We start from the raw sequence: 21,192 nt of genomic DNA, 5'->3' as shown, positions 1-21,192 counted from the left end.
CAGGGTGAAAGGGATTGTGTGGAGAAGAAGCACAAGGTGGGGGCTGAGCCATGTGGCTTCCACCATCTTGTGTCTCTTGGAGATCATTCTAAGGGGCAAGGAGGACTCAGGGAAAACTTGTGAATCTCCTTTAGGGGCATTCACTTGAACTGGAGAATTAACAGCTGAGCGAGAGGGGTTTAGGAAAGGGTCCTTGACAGCGTGGCCATGGCTCTCAAAGCAAGGGTACCAAGAAGTCTGTGGGAGGCCAGGGAGTCGGTAGCTCTCCTGTGCTTCATCGCGGTTTGCCTGGCACAGACTTCCCAAAGCAAGGGGCAAGGATTTTGGATCAAGGGACGGGGAAGGTGGAGGCATTAGTTCAAGCTTTTCCTCCACTTTCTTTTCTTCAACTATCACTGATTGAATTAGCACAAACAATGAAAAGAATTTAGCAACCAATGCATCACCTTTATTTGTCAAAGCTGTTAATTTGCTTCCAACTACATCCCAGAAGGGGATGGTTGGTATTTCTGCTGGGGATACCCTTGGAAAGTGGAAGAAGATCCATTGAACAAACTTTTTTTAACAACCCTTTTGAAAACTTTCTTTTCCCACCCTCCAGGGTACCCAAAATTTGAAAATAAATCCCTCTCTGCTGTGCTGAGAATTTCGCACCCATTTCCCTTGATTTTAAGCTGCTGGCACAGCAAAAATCCACCCTCCCGTGCAGCAAAAGAAACAACTTAACGAACTAAAGATAAAAGTTTCAGGGCCAATCTCAGGGACAGGGTGCTTTCCGCAGCCAACTGTTGTGGCCTGTAGGTTCGTGGTCCCCCCTCCATCACTCCCGGGGAGCAATGCACCCTTCCCACAACTTGTGAGCACCCTCAGCCTAACTTGGGGTATACTCCCCCTCCTTTGGTCCACTGGACAGGGGCTGCAGGGAAGTCCTCCTCAGGGAAGCGGTCCTCTGGATGCTAGAGGGTTATCACTTCCTCCCCACAAAAGCCATCGGAGAAAAACCAGTCTGCTGACTTGGAGGCAGCTGACAGCCAGAACTTCTTGGATAAAATCCACAGTTCGTCTGTGGGGTCTGTTCACAGGGCCCTTCACAGTGGGCGCCAGCTATCACATCTCGCTGGAGCTTATCTGGCTCTATCACTTTGGCCTGCAATGGGAGTGGGTCACACCCCAGGAGCAGGATGACCTGAGGTGTTACTAGAGCACTTGCTCTACGGCTTTTTTGGCTGCCAGTCTGTGCTCTGAAGAGGCAAGGATGAAAGGGAGGTCTTTTGCATGGGATAATAGAGGATTTATTGCTCTGGGGAATCTTGGGGGCAAAAGACAGAAAATGTGAGCATGCAACAGCTGAAATAGGGAGGCGGTTCGAAGGGAGGGTACAAAGCATCAGCTAATCAGAGATATCCTGGGGAGGATAAAAGGCAGGGTTCACAAAATCATCATCCAATGAGGGAGGTATGGGGGGAAAGTTGGTTCACATGGACACAAAAATCATCGAAGTTTAAGGGATTTCCGAAGTGAAATTCCAAGCATGCAGTGGGCCTAAAACAGGATTGACTGGAGACTCAGGGTAGATTGACAACATGGGGTGAGAGGGTCTCATTTGGACCAAACCATCAACTTAGGTAATAACCGAACATACCATTAACAAGAAACACACTGCAACATCCATTCCATGCTCTATCTCCACAGGTTTAGAATATTGAAGTAGGTAATTGTTTTAGTAATTGTCTTGCACATGAATAAAAGCCTTTACTTTTGCTATTAGCAATAAGATCAACTATAGGGTTAATTGTAGCTCAGTGTTGCATCACTTTGGAGTGGCTTTTTGTCGGGGGCTCAAACATTATCCATCCACCTGAGGTATTGGTGGAGCTTAACAAGTCCAGTTCTTCTGGGGGCCCTATAGTAACATTGAGAACTTCAATAATTTTTGCTTGCCAGCAGGCTTCAGGTTGTCTTGATGTGAAGCCAACAGTGTGATTGAACTCTTGCAACATTGCCAATTGATTCAGTTGAGTCTCATTACTAACTAAACCTTTAAATGCTTGAGGATCCCATTCAGGGACTCCTATGAGACAGGTGCGAAAAGGATCTCCAGGTGTAGGTAGGCTTAGACACATTGATTTTTGGCCTGTCAAGTGTGCCAGAGTGACCCATATGTTCTGTTGCTTTTGGATGTTAGTTAGCAGACAGTTGGTTGGGACTACACACAGTACAATTACCATAAGCAGTTTGTTCCATGTAAATGAAACCATGCTTTCAGAATCACGGCTAGGTTTTTAAGGTTAAATGAACTTTCAGATATGCTCACTTTAACTCTTGAAGGGGGAACACTTATACTTTATACTAATATCTTTTCTAAACTTATCAATAACTTACAAATATCAAATATCAATTATCAATTATTAAAACAATTATCACACAAGCTAAACTCTTTATCTTAAAATATTATCTAACTACTTCTAACACATGTGCTCTGGTATTTATGCAATCTAAGTGTGAAAGCAATTTGCTTAAAGGGTAAAAATACAGTTACAATTTGCTTTTATATACAGTTAGATGGAGTCTCTATACTCTTTTAGATCTACAAAATTCTTCTCACAAACAGGCTATGATTTAATGTGATTCAGTTTTGGAACATCCACTGCTCTTGCAATGTCAACTGGCAGCCGATCAGTGACTGACTGAAGGCATCAATGTTCAGGTTCTTCTTCACATCCTTCTAAATCTCAATAGAAAACAACTGAAAAAAAAATGGTAAAAACACAACATCATGATAACTACATAAAATTTACGTTGGCAAACTGTCTGTGTAGTTTTCAGACACAACTGTGTCCTGGCAGCTCCATTTCTGATCCATGTCTGGAGTACCAAGGTTGGGTGGTGACTTTTCTGTTTACTGGATCTCATGTTTTCAGAGGCAGACAGTCTGGTCAGATGAACAGGTGACCTTTTTGAACCTGTCAACAAAACATAGACACTTCTCCCCTTGAAGTTAATTAATCATTTTAGCTTAGCTGTGGCACACCCAATTATAAATTTAGATTATATTATCTTTTTAAACTTTTGATATAAATATTTCATTATTGTGGTCCAAATTTCTAATACACATATTACAATAATCAAATGCTTTTAGGACCCCCCAGTTTTGGGGATTTTTAAAAAAAAAAATAAAATGAGATGTACTTCTGTCATACATGTCAATATCAACACAAAACCATGTACACAATGAATAAAAACCTATAGTACTTAAAAATCAATCAAATGATAAACATTATCAATAACATATGTGATATAAAATTACTATTAACTACTAAAACACTGCACCAGCATCCCATAGTCTGCAAACAAACAGAAACAAAAAAAAAAATCAGTGAAGGATTGGATAGCCACCTCTGGAAATGATTCTCCAAGCCCACTTCAAAGTTGTTCCAGCTGTCATATTAATAGGGTCAAATTGTGAAGTCAAGAAGTGACTTAAATACTGATTTGGCGCAGAAAACATCTGGATCTGTTGGCAAACATTCTGTCCAGGGAAAGTCAAGGCATGGCCAGGGCCTTAGGCTTTAAACTGGAAAGTTGCCTCTTAACTCATTTCTAAAACAAGGTTCTCAATAGTAGCAGCTATGAGATGCTTACAGCACAGCAAACTGTTAAAATGCATTTGTACAAAGCAAATGATCAGAAGCCTTAGGTAACAGACCAATTAAACCATTCAGCAGTTGGTTTAATCTGAAGCCTCTCCCATGGCAGCTGACCCTCAGCAATGATACATTTTCTTGGAATTCTGGAAACACTGAAAAATAATAAAGCTATAATAAACAAAAACTGCAGAGATTGCAACAACCAATAGAACTCCGGATGAAATCAAGGGTATCACAGACTGCGTTGGCTTCTATTCACAAGCAGGTGTTCAGCTGCTTTAGTCGTAGTCATCTTCATCTCTCTGGGAAAATAACTATACTTTGCAGTTTAAATGAGTGTCTTCAACAAAACATAAAACAATTCAAATTAAACAATATTTAAACCTGATAAAAATTAATTATGACAAAAGGAAATAACAAAACTTAACCTAAAAAGAATATCAAGGTTATAAAACTTAACTTAAAAACATTCAAACCTAAATATAATAAAACATAACTTTGCTTAAATCTATTAACACTTAATCCTTATTAAATAAAAGCATAACTTAATCTCATTCTGTTACTACAAAAAGGCAACTAAAAGTTTGATATATACCTTTTAAACACAATATAACAGTAACATGGATTCACTTTAAAGATTATAAAAATGTAACAAACACATCACAATTCTATGTCATTTGGCTTTAAAATAACTCACAATAATTGCAAATGTTACTAAAAATACTTATTCATAACAGGAACTTGCCTAGTATATGCTTAAACTGGTTAGAATTTTAAAGTGCAGCTTTACTAGAGAAAAACCACAACAACACAGAATTTGGCAAGTTGCCATTCAGCTTTTGTAGCACTTTTCAAAAACATCAAGTCTAATTTTTAATTAAAATCCAAAGTCCAAATTGGTATATATATACTGTTATACATGTTTTTCATAACAAAAGGAGTCACATTAAAATTACCTTACTAAAATTGTGGAAAAAACAAACAAATGGATAACATATGCTTAACTTAACTTTTGTCTTGTACAGTAAAGTTCTCCTAGCTAAGTATTTTTTTAAACCTCTTTAAATCTCTTTTGTAGATAACATTAATTGGAAGGTTGTTTTCTTGGTAGCTGTAAATCATTCAATATTTTAACATTAGTTTTTAAAACTGTTATTGCAAGGTAACTTTTACTTCTGTTAATATTCACCGTAAACACTTTTTTTTAAAAAAAAAAAAAAGGGGCTTTTTAAACTTTCAAAGAATCACAATAATTTCTCTAGTAAAACTCTAAAAAACTACAACTGCATAAACTCATAATTATGTAAACCACAAAATTAAAAGGGTATATAAAAACATTTTTAAAAACCAATAAATAATGACTTTTTAACAGACTGGGTACTGTCCTGGTGTTTTTTCTTAGAGAGGGAGTGGGGCAGGATGAACTGCCCACTCTGCTGCTGCTATCTTTCTTCACATCTCCCACATATTCTCGCAGAGGGGAAAAACAGAGAGAAGCGAAGAAAAACTCAGTTAACTTTAACAAATGCCATTCTTTGTCTCAATATTTCTCTCGTTCCCAGAGAGAGGGAAAAGGGCACAATTTTACAAAAACAGGCGATGTTACACAAAAAGCTTCTCAGGGCCAGGTGGAAACAACGGTGATCATTGCAACTTATCAACTTTTAATTATAGTGATGAATTTCAAGCTAGATTCCATATAGTTAGTGATTTTTTTGCTATTTTGTCTCTCTTTGAAGCTGTCTGAGACACCTGTTTCTGTTCAACTGTTTCTGTAATTGCTGATATTTGTCCAGCGTGGCCTTGGAGCTTCTTCTGCACTGCCTCTGCCCTGGGGGTGCCTTTGTTCTCTGCGCACACTTCAGTGCTCCCCCCATGTCCCCCTGGTTTGGGTAGAAACCAATCTAAATGTAGCTTATCTTCTTCCAGGGTAGTAAAGTTGGAACTTAGATAAGATTGTAGTGTTAAAATTGTCTCCAAAGGTGGAGCAAATAGTTCAGGATGTATCACATCCTGCTGTTGGTGAACGGATTCTGTTTGTTGTTTCATCGTTTGCTGTGGAGTTTCTTTCTCCTTATTTTCTTCTCTCTGACTCTCCCTCCCTCTCTCCAAGGGCGGCATAGACAGGAATGCTTGCCCAGCAGTGGGAGGTAAAGGTGGCTGCTGCTGGCTGAGAATTATGGCGCTCGCAGCCTGAGCATATCTCACTTTCCTGTACTTTAAGGTATTAATTACAATCCGCCAAGTTGGACTGAGAGACAGAGTGTCCTTGCTTTTCCCTGTAATTGTTCTCTTCCACAACAAATCTCCTATGTCTTTCCATTCTTCCGCTGCAAAATACAGCAGCGGGACCCAGAGGTGCCCGCGCCTATTACCTCTAGCCCATAGAATGAGCTTTCCAAGGTCCATATCCTGGACTGCTTTGCTTCATTTAATGATAATGTTCGTGCTGCAGCAGTTTGTGGCCATGGGCGGGCGGAGGGTTGTGACCCCTCCTCACCTCTTCCACCCTCAGTCTCCCCCAGCAGCCCGCATCCATGTCCTCCCGTGCACTGACTAACCTACCCGATACCAATCCGCGTCCGCGTCTTCCCGCACATGGATCCGCTCCACCAGCCCTGGCCTGCGTCCGCGTCTCTTCGCACACGGACCTGCCAAATCCCTCTGCCCACTGGGGGTCCCTGATCAGAGCGCCAGATATTGAGAAACTGCTCAGACTATTCACTGAGTCTTCACAGAAGTATAGCGAACATAATCTATTTCTATCTTTTGCACACTTTTATAGGGTCCGACTGGGTCTGCAGGCTTAGCAAGTTATTATTGGCTAATACATATTGTTTTACATTTTTTCTCTTGTACACTAGGCTACTGTTTTTCTTTCATTCTCACTGCTTCAGGAGAGTTTCAAGGACACTGCTTTTAATATCACTTATACCAAAGGCTGGCTTGTGCAGACAGGCTTTTGCTAAAATATCATGCTTTTACTCTGTTAAAATGTTTTACTACACATGCAGAGTTGTTTACCCTTCAGTGAAAAATGTGCTCTTGAGCAGATTAACTAACAAACCTGCAGTGACTGCTGTCCATCACTTTGTGATAATTATAACTGGTGCAGTGCTGCCATTGTATCCCCATTGCCAAATGTTCCTCTCTTGTCTTGTGTCTGATATCCCTGTGCAGGGCAATATCTGTGCAGGACAATTTGCTCACAAATTTTCTTGATTAACAAATGGAAGATTTTAGCCTTTGAGCTGAAAAGTGGTGGTGTTAATTCCTTTTCTCAAAGGGAGTAGACTTAAAACCATAGAATGGTTTGCGTTGAAAGGACTTTAAAGATCTTATATTTCCAAGCCCCCTGCCACAGGCAGGGATGCCTTCCATTAGACAAGGTCGCTCAGAGCCCCATCCAATCTGGCCTTGAATGATGCAAGATAACTTATATTTTGAATCTGTAAAATATATTGTTGAAATACACTGCATTATTGAAATGAACAGTTTTTTTCATATATAAATACAAGGAAAAAAGAGAGTATTTTTATAATTAATTACATCACAATGAGAAGATGACATGGTAGGATTTTTTTATTTTGTGTTTTGATTTCATTTTAGTTTTATTATGTGAGTCACAGCTTTAAGAATTTGGAAGAATACAAATTTGAGACATTCTGTCATACTTGCACTCTTTGAACTTGTAAGTTGATATGCACTACTTAATTGTATAAACTACAAATAGGAGAAAGAGTTAGGTACTCACTCAGAAAGATATCTGTAGTCATGCCTTAAACACAGTACCTACTCTTGTAGGTAACTTTTATTAGTCATCTTGGGTACATTCAATTACCCATTGATAAGGAATACATATAAAAAGAAATAGGAAATATTTTAAAGGATGACTGCGTTGTGTAGCTTTCCTGCTTTGTTTCCTTGGAAATTAATTAAAATATTAAAAATCAATCGTAAGAAAGCTACTTTCCCTCCACCACTGAAAACAAAGTATTAATTTAGTTTGTTCTGGACAAAGACCCAGCCTAAAAAAAAAACAAAAAAAAAGAAAAAGAAAAAGCTAAAAAGGAATAGAAAGGTATTCATTTAATTTAATTCATTCCTAATGTTTAATACTCTGTTAACGTGTGTGAAAATTGGTAATAGAGTAATTTTAAATAAGTACAAAAGCATCTGAAATTTTGCTTAGATGAAAGGGGATACTGAAAAGGAAAATTTGATAAAATTTATCCTTTTGGAAAATTAACGTAGCATTGAGAAGACAAATGTTACTGTAACTTCAACAATTGCTAGAAAGAAACACTAAGTATTTTTTTAAACTATGCATAAATTAATTCAATTATCTTTTTTCAGAGTAAATTCATATTCAGAAGTATGCCATGTGATTCCCCATAGTAAATCTACTGAATATTTTTTTTAATGCTTTCATGCTCATTGTGGAGGAAAAGGATTTTCTACACCTATGGATGAGTAATTGCAACAGTTATCCAAGGTGAAACATGAGGAGGAGAGGAATAGATAGATTAAATAAATTAATTTTTTTAACAAATTAATGAATCTTCATGTGTATGTATTCAGCAGGGAGACCTAAAGAAGCTCAGGGATGAAGCAACTGAAATGCTGCTGCCACCTCTCATGTGGAGTCTGTCACCCAGAGTTGTGCTGAGTAGCTCAGGGCAAGAGGGAGGCAACAGTGATACTGATTTCTGCAGAGCTCCAAGGGAGACCAGAGAACTACTGACTTAGAAACCCAGTGTCTGGGCATATTAGTGGAAGTGGAATGTCAGGTTTGCGTGAGGGTGATAGATGAAATAAAAGTCAAGACAGCTTCTGTATAGGAAAAAAATAATTCTCTGAAGGTTTCAAATCTTGTGGGTGAGAATAACCTACTTCAACAGGTTGCCTGGATTTCTGGGAGACAAGATCCCTCACAAAAGGGTCTTGAAGAAACTAAGCAGGCATGGGACAGGAGAAATGTCCTTACATGATCAAAGATTTGAAATTTTATTACTCATCCCCATTTAGAATTTTTTTTAAATGTTGGGTTTTTCAAAAATCACTCATGTCCTGAGGCAACTGGGTGCAGTGGTCAGGTGCCGTGACTTTCCTAGGAAAGCATCCCAACAAGAGGACGTGCTGGAAGCCCAGGAATGTCTGCAGCCACTTCTGCAATTCCAGCTCTGAGCCCTGAGAAGGGCTGTTGAGTGAGAATGCAGGTCATTGGGCGACACAGAAGAAAGAGACGATCTTTCGCATTAGATCTCTCAGGAGATTTTTAATCAGCTCTTCCCTCCAAGAAATCCCAGAATGAATAGCTAGCAATTCAGAGAAAACAGAGGTTTATATCCCTGAGGGCCTGGGGCAGGGAAAAGGGGAAGAACCAATGAGATACCTATAATCTACGTGGGCTGCAAGCATGCCAGGATGTGACTTCTTTTGTCGACCACAGTTGAGGGGGCCACCAGCCAGGGTCTCTCCCCCAAGGGGAGGGTCGCAAGCTGAAGTCTAAGGGTTGTCTCTCCAGGGGAGAGTGGCCATTCAGCTAGTCGACTTACTGCCCTCCACAATGGTCCTTCAGTTTTGTTTCACAATCCAAGTATTTTTAAGTAGCTTTCTGCATTGCTTTGAAGTCTAAACGTTTCAGTGGAAGTTCTTTATCAACAATAAAATATTTACAAGTCCCAAAAACAATAAGCAAGTTCTGCAATGACCCAAATGGAATATATAGGATGGCCCTGATTCATCAGAGCACATCCATATATTGACCACATATTCTGTGGTTTCTTGGCAGGACTCAGTATTTGCATGTTGCTAAGCTGTACTGGATGTGGAAGTGCCAGTGCTGCTAAAGACAGCTATGAGGCTCTGTGGGGAGGAAACTATTTTGAGGCGCATCTTGGACTCAGGATTGAAAATAAATTAGCTCCCTTTTGCTTATTAATAAAAATAGTGTGCTAACAAAAATAGAAAAGAATAAAATAAGTGGCTGAAAACATATAGCAGTCTCCTATTTTACTACTTTCTTCAAAATTACATAATGTAAATGGTGGGAACCACTCAATGCCAGTCTAAAAAGGATGTACATAATCTGTAACTGTTGCTAATATCATACAGAAAGAGTTTTTAAGCAGTAAAAAAAATTCACCAAGAGGACTGGAGCAGGAACTAAATATGAAAATAAATGTCATGTTACACTTAAGATGATTTTTGTTCTTTCTTCCTTTCTATGAATTATGTAGCTTAAACAGTTGGTATTATATGCCTGTATGCTGAGGTTTCAGTGGTGAATAGTTATGATACTGTGAATTACATGATAAAATGTTATCAGCTAGTATATATTACCTTCTAGTTTCTTTTATTTTTATCTCTTTGAGCAGCAACACAATACTAATTGTCAACATATTTTTCTGATGTTTCCATGTTTAAAAATGCAGCGTATCAAAATGAATCAGATTACATAAAGGCATGGAGCATATTGATGTCATATGCTGGAAATAACCAAAACCAGCATTGAGTAAAGAAGTCACAAACTACTCCCAAATTTCTAAAAAGTTTGGAAGCTATTTAAGTGCACTAATCATAGAATAGATTTCATTAATCCATAGCATATCAGCCATTACAAATTATGCTGCCAAAATCAATCAGCTGCAGCTATGGTATGATTTTTAGAGTATGCATCTTCACACATAAAAATGTGCAGGCATCAGTGTGTAAACCAGGAGTCCAAAACAATAGACACAAAACATGGAATTGGTAAGAGTTAGACCTGTTTTAAATTCTTCAACATGAGACCAAGAATTCAGACCTAATCCCTCAAGGAGACATCCCTAAGCCCTCAAGGCTCCATCTTTTGCTATGTTAAAGGACATTTACCAAATGTCTGCACTGGATTGCACATCCCATGATAGAGAAAGAGGGAGCAGAGCAGCCTTTGTGCAGGACCCTGGGGATTAGGGAATTCACCTGGAGCACTGCAGAAGCAGGAAATCTAGTACTTGCTTCAGTGATTTTTAAATGGTTTCATTTTGGAGCATATTAGTTTCACCTGAAAAGGCTGCTTGGGCTCTACCTCCAAAATAACCTCATGCTCACTGATGAGCATTTCTCTGTGGGGATAGGAAGAGAGTTGAAGTCTCATTTTGGCAGAGGAATGTTTTGATGAAGGGTTGCACAAAGAGAACACTGTTTAACCTGTGGATATCTTGTTAAAGCTTGAAAACCTCTGGAGCTGACATCCCATTTCTGCACCACTGGACACTGTGGCTTTGTATGGAGCCTGTGTTGGTGGCCACAGGTTGCAGGGGACTTAGTTGGTGAGCTGGAGGAGTGGTTATTGTGAATCACTTCATGTCTGCCAAAGCTGCCTCCAGCCTACCGTGGGGCATATGAAACAGTCATGGGAAAAGCCTACTTTGTATACAAAATCTTAGCCATTGGGCATTAAAAAGTTATCTAACCAGGAACCAAAGGTGCAGTTGCCCAAACACAGTTCAGAAGGAAACTGGAAGCTTAGTTTCTGGAGGTTGGAGACAAGCTGATCTGTATAGAGGACTCTCTCCACCCAAATAAGGTACCGTCACCCCTGAGGGGTTTTGGCGCAGGGACAATCCATGCTGGAGCGGGGACACACCAGAGGGCACTGCAGGTCATCAGTGTTTGAGGCCGGATCAGAGACATGGAGGAAAAGGGCAGCAGAAACCTTTAATCATAGAACAGCAGAAGTGGTTAAGCAAAAAGTGACAGAAAGAAACTTTCACACCTACTGTCTCAGCTTCCTACCCTGCCTGCCACCTCAGCACGGGAGTTTTTTTTGATGGACATAGCATAATGCACAGCAAAAATAGGAAAAACTGAGACCAGGAAGTGCAGAGGATAGATGGTTGTGTAAGTGTCTCAGTGTTTTTGTTTTTTGATTGTTTTGATTTGTTGGTCTGGTTGTTTTTTTTTTTTCAAAACTTCAATCAGCAGTAAGTGGTTTGTTTTTGTTTACAGTAAATTAATTCTATAAAAATTACCTGTTACAGACTGTTTTGCTCAAAACGGAGTTCCAGGTACATAAAGGTACCTCCTTCCAGCCTAGAGCTAACGACCTGGTGTTTCTTTGTACGGAATCATAAACAGCACCCTCTTCTGGACATTTTCTACTTATCTGTCTTCATCCTGCAAATGTAACTTTTCTCAGTTGCATTTTTAGGATTCCAATTTTCTCAATATGTTGCACAACACAGACTTAGTGTCCCAGGAAGACAGGCTTTTCCTGGGTGACAAGGCCACACTTGAAGATCTGATAGTTACCATTCCTGTCATTCTGTGATTAAGTCTGAGTTCCTGTCTGCAAACTTACATGTGTAAGTACCTGTGGAACATACCATAGAAAACGCTTCCAAATTTGTACATGTAAAACAGTAGCATGGAAAATGTTCAGAAAATAAAATGTGTAGGATAAAATTCAGAAAATGTTTAGAAAATAAAAGCAGGCTAATTTTGAAACCTTTAACACTTGCTATGATTTATATTAAATTTTGTTTTGTGATTAAGCCTAGTAATGACTGTTAAATACTAGTTCAGCATATGTCTGCCATAAAGTAAGTTGTTGCTTTTTTCCCCTGATCCGATTCCTCAAAATAAAGAGAATTGGTTTCCAAAACTGTTATATTATTTTTTTTGCAGGGGGAACAAAGTTTTTCACTGAAAACTTTCTGTCTTTAGTAGCTAGTGAATATAATCAATAAAGAACAATTGGGAGATTTCTACAAGGAACTGTTATTACTGAGATGGAAATATAATACAAACCATTCTTGTTCCCTTTTATTTAGACAATTCTAAGGAAACAAAAGGTCTGCTTTATTAATGTAGTAACAGCATAGACTCTCCAGATATATGCCTGTTATTTGACTTCCTCCTAGTGTGAGTCAGCCTTTTCTGTCTTCAAGCCTAGGAAGTGAGCTGTTGAATAAATAGTGGTGCTCAGAAAAGAGGTGTTAAAATATACAGCTTGCAGCATTAAAATTTGTCATCACTGTTTCACAAGAAGTAGGACAGCTCCTTACTGTAGTTTCACTTCTCATTAATTTATGGGTGAAATAAACTCTTACTTCTACTTGAATAAACTTTTCTCTCTATTTAAACTTGCTAATGTATTGGCCAAAACTATGTTTAGCTGCTTCTACTTTTGACTAATCTAATACTGAGATTGACTGTTTTGATTAATTTCTGTTGCTGTGTCGCCCTGCTTTTCACTGCTCAGTCTGACCCACTTTTAAGTGTTTATGAGCTCCTGAAAAGTGCAGCTAGGTGCCTGATTCTTGATTTTAATCTTTATTCTGTGTGGTGAGTAACATTTGATCATTCAAATATATGCTGTCTGCAGACTATCCAATAAAATATTAGCAAATCACCAGTGAAATACAGAAAGAAATCCATTCTTGCATGTTTACTTGGCAGTCTGTAAGCAGATGGCTAAAACACTGGAGGCAATGTCAAAGGTAAAAACTGTCAGTGTCATGATATCTAGAATGCCGTGGAGGAGCGATGCTGTCAATATGCTTCAGACATGATCTTCTAACTTAAATGCAGCGCTGTGCTTTAGAAATGCTTTTGGTTTTGCTCTGGATTTGATGCTTTTAACTACAAGGTTTGGCTCTAAACTCAGCAGATGAACAGGAAATTTTGGACTTTGAAAAAAGTGCTGCATAGATACCTTTCAAGGCGTACTTTTGAATATCTTCCCTGACATGTCTCATAGATGGTTTGGAAGAAGGAAAATATGTAAAAAAGGAGATGAGTTTGGTTTTATTTACTTCTATTGAAAAAATAACAAAATTCTTCTCATCAAAATGTGAAGTGAGTTGTACCAGAGTTAAAGAGTTTATTGCTTAAAAGAATGGTATTGAGCAATTGCCAGCATTGTAATTCTTCACCATTATTAAAGACTGATATAGTAATAAACATGTCACGCTCTTCAGACTGATTCTTTGCAAAATGCTGCTTCTGTCTGTTCATCAGTTCTTGAAATATATAAAACTTAAAGGAAGATTTAACAGGATCAGACAGAAATAAACCTTGAAATCTGTCAGTTAATTAAGCAGCTCTGGCTGCTTGGTGCATCTGTTGTCATGCTGTTTGGTGACTCGTCACTTGAACAGCTGCAGGATAGGCATGCTTTCTGAAGGTGTAGTGAACATCATTTGCAAAATTAGTCATAAATAAGCTGCATATGCAAACTGTAACTATGCATAAACATTAAACATTCCCTAGGTTCCATGAAAGAATTTGTCTTTGCCAAATACGTGGTGAGCCTGTAAATTTAAATGAGCTTTTAATCCCCTACACTGAAGCAGTGGTGGTGCTTTTGCATAGCTTTAGTATTTTTTGGATGTGGAAGTGACTGGTGAGATGGCAGACCTACTCTGCAGCCTGCAAATCATTGCCTTAAATTGGCAGCCTGCATTGGCTTTACTGCTCTTGTGAAGTGAGCAAGTCACGCCACTGATATTTGGCAATTGCAAAATTATTTGAAGACAGCTGTCCCCTTTCTGGAGGCATGGCTGGATCATGGCAATGGAAGAGACAGGACCCACTTGCTTCCATGCAAGAAGTTCGCTTATTGATTACATGGGCTCAGTATATATACCTTTACAGCTGTAGCTAAAAATAAGACTAACCATAACATTTATGTTTCCTAGTGATTTTGCTTCATCATAGCTTTGTACAGACCAACACAGGCACATACAGAATTATATGATTTCTCATAAACAAAGCATACCTAGTATACCATACCAGGCATAGTGTTATCAAGGCTTATGGCCTATCAGACTTACCGCCATCCACTTCTGTTGCGAGTTTAACAGTCCTCTCACTTCTGCTCTCTAACTGTATTCCCACAGCTGGAGGGAATAAAACCTGTTCCCCAGGCAGAGACTCCCAGGCGGAAGTGTGGGAGCAGATACCTGTCTGGCACTTATCTGGGCCTGACCCTGGCCCTGGTCCAGTCCCAGCACCTGGGTGGACACAGCTCATCGCCATCTGATCTCTTGACCTCAACATCCATCTTCGGCCTGAAAACTGTCAGCCTGCACCCGGGGCTCCTGGACAATTACAGCTTGTCTTCTCCAGAATAATTTCATGAAGGCATTTGCATTTCATGCCTGGGGAACTAGTGAGGAATGAGAGGATGGTACTTTCATTCCCCTTGGGTGTGTGTTGATATTGTAGCTCCTGGCATTGCTACACTTGAAATTTCATCAAAAGAGTCACAAAAACAAAAAGCCTTTTGGTGCTATGCTTGGGGAAAAACTCATTTTCCAAGGGGAAAAAAAATCAAAAAGGAATGCTGTTAGCAGTATGAGGGATGTGTGTGTTTAGGAGAGCAGATAAGAGTTCATAATTCTGCCAATCAGGAAAGATGTTATGTGTGTCATAAAGCCTGTACTAGCCACAAGTAAAAGGAAAAGCAGCAATTAAGTATATAAAAAAATGTTCAAAATTACAAAAGATGTAGGAGATTTCTAGATGTCACGAAAAATCATTGATCCTTGTCTGGTTTTGTCAAGGCCAATAAAAGTGTTTTGGAAATATTCCAGGAATAAAGCCAATAATAACCAAGGAAGAGGCTGCCAGTAAATAGAAAAAGTGTAAGCAATCAGTATGAAATAAAAGGTGCTGCTATAATGGGATTGTATTTGAAAAGAAATAGAGTGCTATACTCAACAATTTGGTAGGAAATCAAGTAATATGAAAATGTTTTTTAGTATTTAATGGGTACATGTTTGGGTTAAGTAACTTTCCATAATTAAAAGATTTCAGTGAGATACATGATGCTGTGATGCTCAGCATAAAAGTACTGACAGTTCCCATCAAAAGAGCACAGTCTAATGGATTTTGAGTGGGATAACTGGAAGTTATCAGTGGAGATGTTCAATGAACTGTGTGTGTCATGTGTGAACATGTGTGTCATGTTCTGCAAGAATCACATCTCATTGTTTATGCTATTATGTACTTTTTATTAGTGATCTAAGAGGTATGTGCAGACATTCATAGACAATATTTTTTTGCAGAAAATGTAAATACTGGTCTGATAATAAATACCATAATACTGAATACTTTATGAACAATATAAATCAAGAGAGTTTTTAATAGCTTTCTGAAGAGACATAATTCTAAAAGAGTATGTGCCATAGCTAGGATATTGTAAGGCTGCAACTTTGTACAATAATTTGGAGAAAATAGGACATATGGAAGAGCAGACAGGGAACACTGCGGATGTTACAACAGAAGGTTGTGCAGAGTAAGTCATGGACATACTGAGGGAAATAAATGTATGTATGTCTTTGTTTACTGGAGAAAAATGTTAGGATTTTTGTCAAAAAACCCTTAAATTGCTTGAAGGTTGTTGAGGGTTTTGAGAAGAGAGTACAGAAAATATTTAGAAGACGATTTTTACACTGAAGTCTGCTTACCTGATCATAAAGACAGATATATCTGTGTTTACAGGAATAAGAGTAGGGACATTAATCTTGAGCTGTTTTGAACAGTTTTTAACAGTTCAGCTGATTAACCACTAGAAGTTGATGAATTCTCCATCTCTTGATGTCTCTGTAGACAAGATTGAATACCTTTCTTGTTGTGTATAATTAAAATCAATTTATTGGCTTCAGCACAAGTAATGAGGTTGATGGAGGTTATTAGCATAGGCTAAATTTAAGGATAGCATGTAATTTTTAGGAATCTTCTCAGCTCTCAGTTAAGAGTCCAAGTAAGCTTTTAAAAAAAACAATTTACAACTCTTTATTCTTGTAGGTGTATTTTAGAGAATGATCATATGGCCTTGGTTAACAGTATGGTAATTCGACAAACACCTCTGGATCACAATCTCTATCAACTTCTTGACTTGTTTGATCATTTTGTGATCAGAAATCAGAAAATTCATTTCTTGTAGGTTATTTCTATATACACTTAGAGGACAGCTAAAAATTTGATGTTATTTGTGTCTATTTCTAAACTTTGTAGTGAAGCAGGATGCATGCATAGGCTAATTGTGTCTCGAGCTCTTGCTGCTGGCTTACTGACCTGGTTTGTCAAACTCTCTAAATAGATGATTAGATATATGCCACAGGAATCTGAAAACAGGATCCAACCCACAGAAAAACAGAATTCAATATTCAGTGCCCTAAATTACATTGAAAGGGACAAAAACAACCCTATATGGGATTATAGGGACAAAAATATTCCTACAGTCCTTTACTGATCTACAAATATATAGTTTTTCTGCAGACTTCTTGAATATCAAAAAAAGCTTAACAACAGAGAGGGACATTTCATCCATGAAGAACAAAATCTGGACCTGCAGTTCCCTCCCTAGACAACAGACACAGAGAGAGCATTGCTACCTTAGAATTTCAGTATTAGATTCTGTGAATTGCCTTGAAGTACAGTTTCTCTCTGTTGGGGGTTAGGTGTCCTCCTTTTAGTTCTGGCTTACCAGTGGAATTTTTATCCATTAGTTGCGGAGAAAACCTAACTGCAGGTACTTGGTGGGTATTTGTGAAAATACAGAGTTCAGCTGGGCCCGGGGGTGGGGGGAAGAGGGAAGGAAAAGAGGAGGATGGGGAAAATTTGGCAGCTTCTTCAACTTCAGAGAAGAGCACTTTGGGCACGCAGAGCTGTTGCGGTGGAGAGAAGGGAATTTCACCATCAACCAGACAGAACTGCTGCTTCTTCTCCTTCTTCCCTCTTTGTTGGTGGGCCTCGCACCCCCTGTCCTGCTGGGACGTGTGGCAGTGCCAGCCACCACCACCGAGCAGCTGATACACCTCAGCCACTGGCCAGGGATCTCAGCTCATCCCTGCTGTTCCAGCTGAGTGTTCCTCAGAGCCCTGCAGGAGCACCAAGACTGACTACCCAAAGGGGTTTGTGAAACAAAGCCTCTCCTCCATCCTCTCCCATCTCAGCCAAGAAGGCTGTCACAGGGTCCCTGGTTCTGTTTTCTTGCTAACGCTGTAGTTATTGTTGTTTGTTTGCCTTGTTATACATACTAGTAAAGAACTGTTATTCCTATCCCCAGATCTCTGCCTCAGAGCCCTTGATTTCAGAATTATAATAATTCAGAGGGAGGGGGTCTACATTTTCATTCCAAGGGAGGCTCCTGCCCTCCCTAGCAGACTCCTGTCTTCCAAAACCAAGACACTCTCCATTGACAGCAAGGCACAAAGTTGATTTTAATTAATGACATTCTGTAACTGATATTAGTCAGGAGATCAGACTAGATGGAAAAATATTTCGCCTTTAAATCTATAAATTCTTACACTTATGCTCAGTAAAGTGAGTGCATAGTGGTGAATGAGTGAATCAGTATTGGTAGTTTGCATAACAAAACAGGAATGACCAAATAAATGAAGCATTATTGCCTCAGGCCAAGAAGAGGTTAATTTGTGAAACATGTACTCTTAAAAATAACCCATACCTAGTATTTCAAGATATTTAGCTTGTTTGCTGCAGAACAACAGCATAATATTTTGCGAGATACTCAAGCACAACAGCCACCTTGCAGAAAACAACACAGTGCTATGTTCTTTAACTAAACTATGCCAACTTATTCTAACTAAGAAAGCAACCAGAGCTTTTCAAGCTTTAGAGGAGTGATGTGTAACTAAGAATCACTGCTAAAGTCATCTGTATGATTCAGGGAAAATTCTGACAGAGATCAGCTTGGATGTGAGAGATTGAGAGAATAGGATCTCCAATAACAGTTCGACATGTACCGCAGAAAATCTTAAGGTGAAGAACCCAGGGAGGAGGCTTACTTGCTAACCTAGTGGGGTCCAAGTGGAGAAGAGAGAAGTACTTAACCCTCTAGTATTGAAAGGCACTTTAATGTTGTATTCAGTATGGATAGTGGACTCCATCTTTTAGCCTTAGGACTTAAAAGGTATTAGCTGGAAGTGACTTGAATGCTTGAGAGGAAAGCATAGTCCCAGGGAACGTGAACAATCAGGAAACAGTCTTGTGTGCATAAATCCCCTGTATAAGCTGTTACAGTCATGTTGTTAATATTCTAGGGAAGGACATTTGTGAGGAGATTTTCATTATTGTCATAGCACAGCAGTTTCTCTTTCACCAGAAGCAGGTGTTCTTATTTTCAGTCTGAAGACTTTTAAATGGTACCTCTTGACCTGCATTCAGAATTATTTCAGCTTTTTTCTTGCAGACTGTAGCTCTGAGAGTGGCTTCTCTGTCTACTACAAATAAGGAAGAATCAGTGTCCTGTATCTCAGTTCCACTAGTTTTTGGTGTGTGGGTTTTCTATCTTTTTGACAGAATAGTACAGAATGGAATGTACTGCCAAACATAAAGCCAGCATAGGCAGCAGTCTTGATTTGTGGTGTTCCTTGCATTGTTCTAGTCTGCAGGAATTTCAGTACAAAACATCGTGCACTATAAGCTAATCAGTAAGTAGTTTTGATCCACTATGGTCTTTTGAGCCAATAGTGATGATAAAACAGGAAGGAAAAGGTGCTCTTATGTGCTTTGCATTTCTTAGGATCTTTAGCTGACCAGCCCAGCCACAGTGTTCATAAGCAGATGAGAATTGCCTTCTGTCACAGCTGTCTTTTAGTGAAAGAAATGAAAATTAACAATCTGCATTATCACACAAGTGATAACGACAGGACTGAAGAGTGAATGCTTGCAGCCTGCAGAATGGAGAGAGTGGCTGAAAGCTGTATGTGCAGCTGGATATGGCAAGGTGTTCTACAGTGTGCTTCACCAATTGCAGTTCTCTAAGGCAACCTCTGGTTCCAACCTTCTTTTTTGTACAGTGGAAATGGAAGAAGGAAAGCATTCTTTGGAGGGAACTCTGGTGCAGTGAACAGCTTCATCAGGATGTCTAACCAGAATGGAATAGTGGGCTGGGGATGAAGAGAAAATGAAGGGGAAATATTCCATCTCTCCTGATGTCCTCTACAAAATAAGGGAATTCTGTTTTCCTCTTCCTCATATACTTTATGCTGCTCCCTTTGAAAACTTTTTCTCTTGGTTTTTTTCTTGCTTCCTTGAAAACATTTGTTGCTTTATGGCCTTTTACCAGTCTTTCTGAGTTTCAAAAATGTAAGCAGTAACCTGGACATTGAGTGTCTGCATCACTGTGTGTGTGGAATCATAACAGTCATAGAAAGATAGTGAACTAGCTTGCATTTACTATCCGTTGTACAAAAGTAGTATAGTGATGTAAAATTTCAGCTAAGAGCACTTGCCTCACACTTACCTTCATTAACCGTGTAATTATAGTTGTTAACAAGTCTGAAAAATCCTGTACTGTTAGATAAAGAGCAACCTGGAAGAGTAAGTTTTCAATTTGGAAAAAAATTGGTTTGTTGTACAGATATTTACAAGCTAGCAAAATACTTCCACCAAGGAGCAGTGGAAGGGAAATATTGCCAATGAACATAAGCAATGAAAAATAGACTAGACTCTTAGATGTGAACTTGCTAAAATGCCTAAACATACTAAATTAATCTTGCATTTAATAAATTTATTAGTTCAATATTAATTAGCAGCAAATCAAGATGCTGTCACTGAAATAAAAATTTTTTGCCAAATATTTGCAGGATCAGTTTCACAGGGCTGCATATAATTGAATGCTCTGCTTACAAGTGCACAAATGCTATGAGGAATGTGAATTTTTTTATACTTGACAGGGATAGATAGCCAAGGTTGCTGCAAATATTAAATGAGTCTATAGCCCTGTTATTGCCATACTCTACTCAAGGTCATCAGACCTGAACAGGAATAATTATCCCAGGCAGAGGATTGGATTAATGGCTACACTTCTTCTGGTACCTGTCGTCCTAATTAGGAACGGCAGAAAAGAATGACACGGACTCTCAAGGGAGTCAGAACAGGAGAGAATCTCTAGTTTATTGCTACAGCTATGTTATATAGACTAGTTCGTGGAAAGTACAGAAAGTAAACTCTTATTGGTTAGTAAAGTGCTACATTACCATCATTGGTCAGTGGGGTTCACCACCCCCCTGACCCTCTCCTGCAAGGAAAACACGGGAACAGACAAATAGCACCTGCAGGCTGTTTTCTGTCTTTGATGATTGTTTGGAATCCTCCCATGAAATTCCCAGGCTAGCTTCTCAGGCAGGCCTGGCAGGCCATGGGGCCTGCAGCTTGCTCCAAAGCTAGCCTCCATAGGTACCTTCTTGAACAGAACTGCAAACTCTGCAAAAATACGCTTGTGAACCAAAGAGAGTACATCCTTCTGAGTAACACCTGAGGATCATGCACATTTTGAGGTCATCATCTTTTCTGGAGTACCTGTTTCTCTCTCTGGCTCTGCCAGAGGCTTTTTCAGATGCCTTCCCCCCCTTCACTGGTTCAGGCTATTGGTTTTTATTCTTAGCCAGAAGGAGTCTCTCCTGTCTGGCTATGAGAAAATGGGAAACTCTTGTTCAGTTTCAAGATGGAATATGATAAAGCAATAAGGATTTTATTATGTTTCTTGCAGAGTTCTTGTTGATCTGTTTTCCAGAGAAGTAGG

General features: G+C 39.1%; 1 protein-coding gene across 1 annotated transcript in view; it reads left to right on the top strand.

Annotated features, from left to right (window-relative positions):
* ADCY2 (adenylate cyclase 2) overlaps positions 1–21,192 on the top strand; it is a 283,051-nt gene that overhangs the window by 183,851 nt on the left and 78,008 nt on the right. The gene's annotated exons all lie outside the window — the stretch shown is intronic.

Source organism: Poecile atricapillus, chromosome 2 (assembly GCF_030490865.1).
Source record: "Poecile atricapillus isolate bPoeAtr1 chromosome 2, bPoeAtr1.hap1, whole genome shotgun sequence".
Classification (NCBI taxonomy): domain Eukaryota; kingdom Metazoa; phylum Chordata; class Aves; order Passeriformes; family Paridae; genus Poecile; species Poecile atricapillus.
The sequence above is the reverse complement of the archived record's forward strand: the minus strand, read 5'-3'. Positions and strand labels throughout refer to the sequence as shown.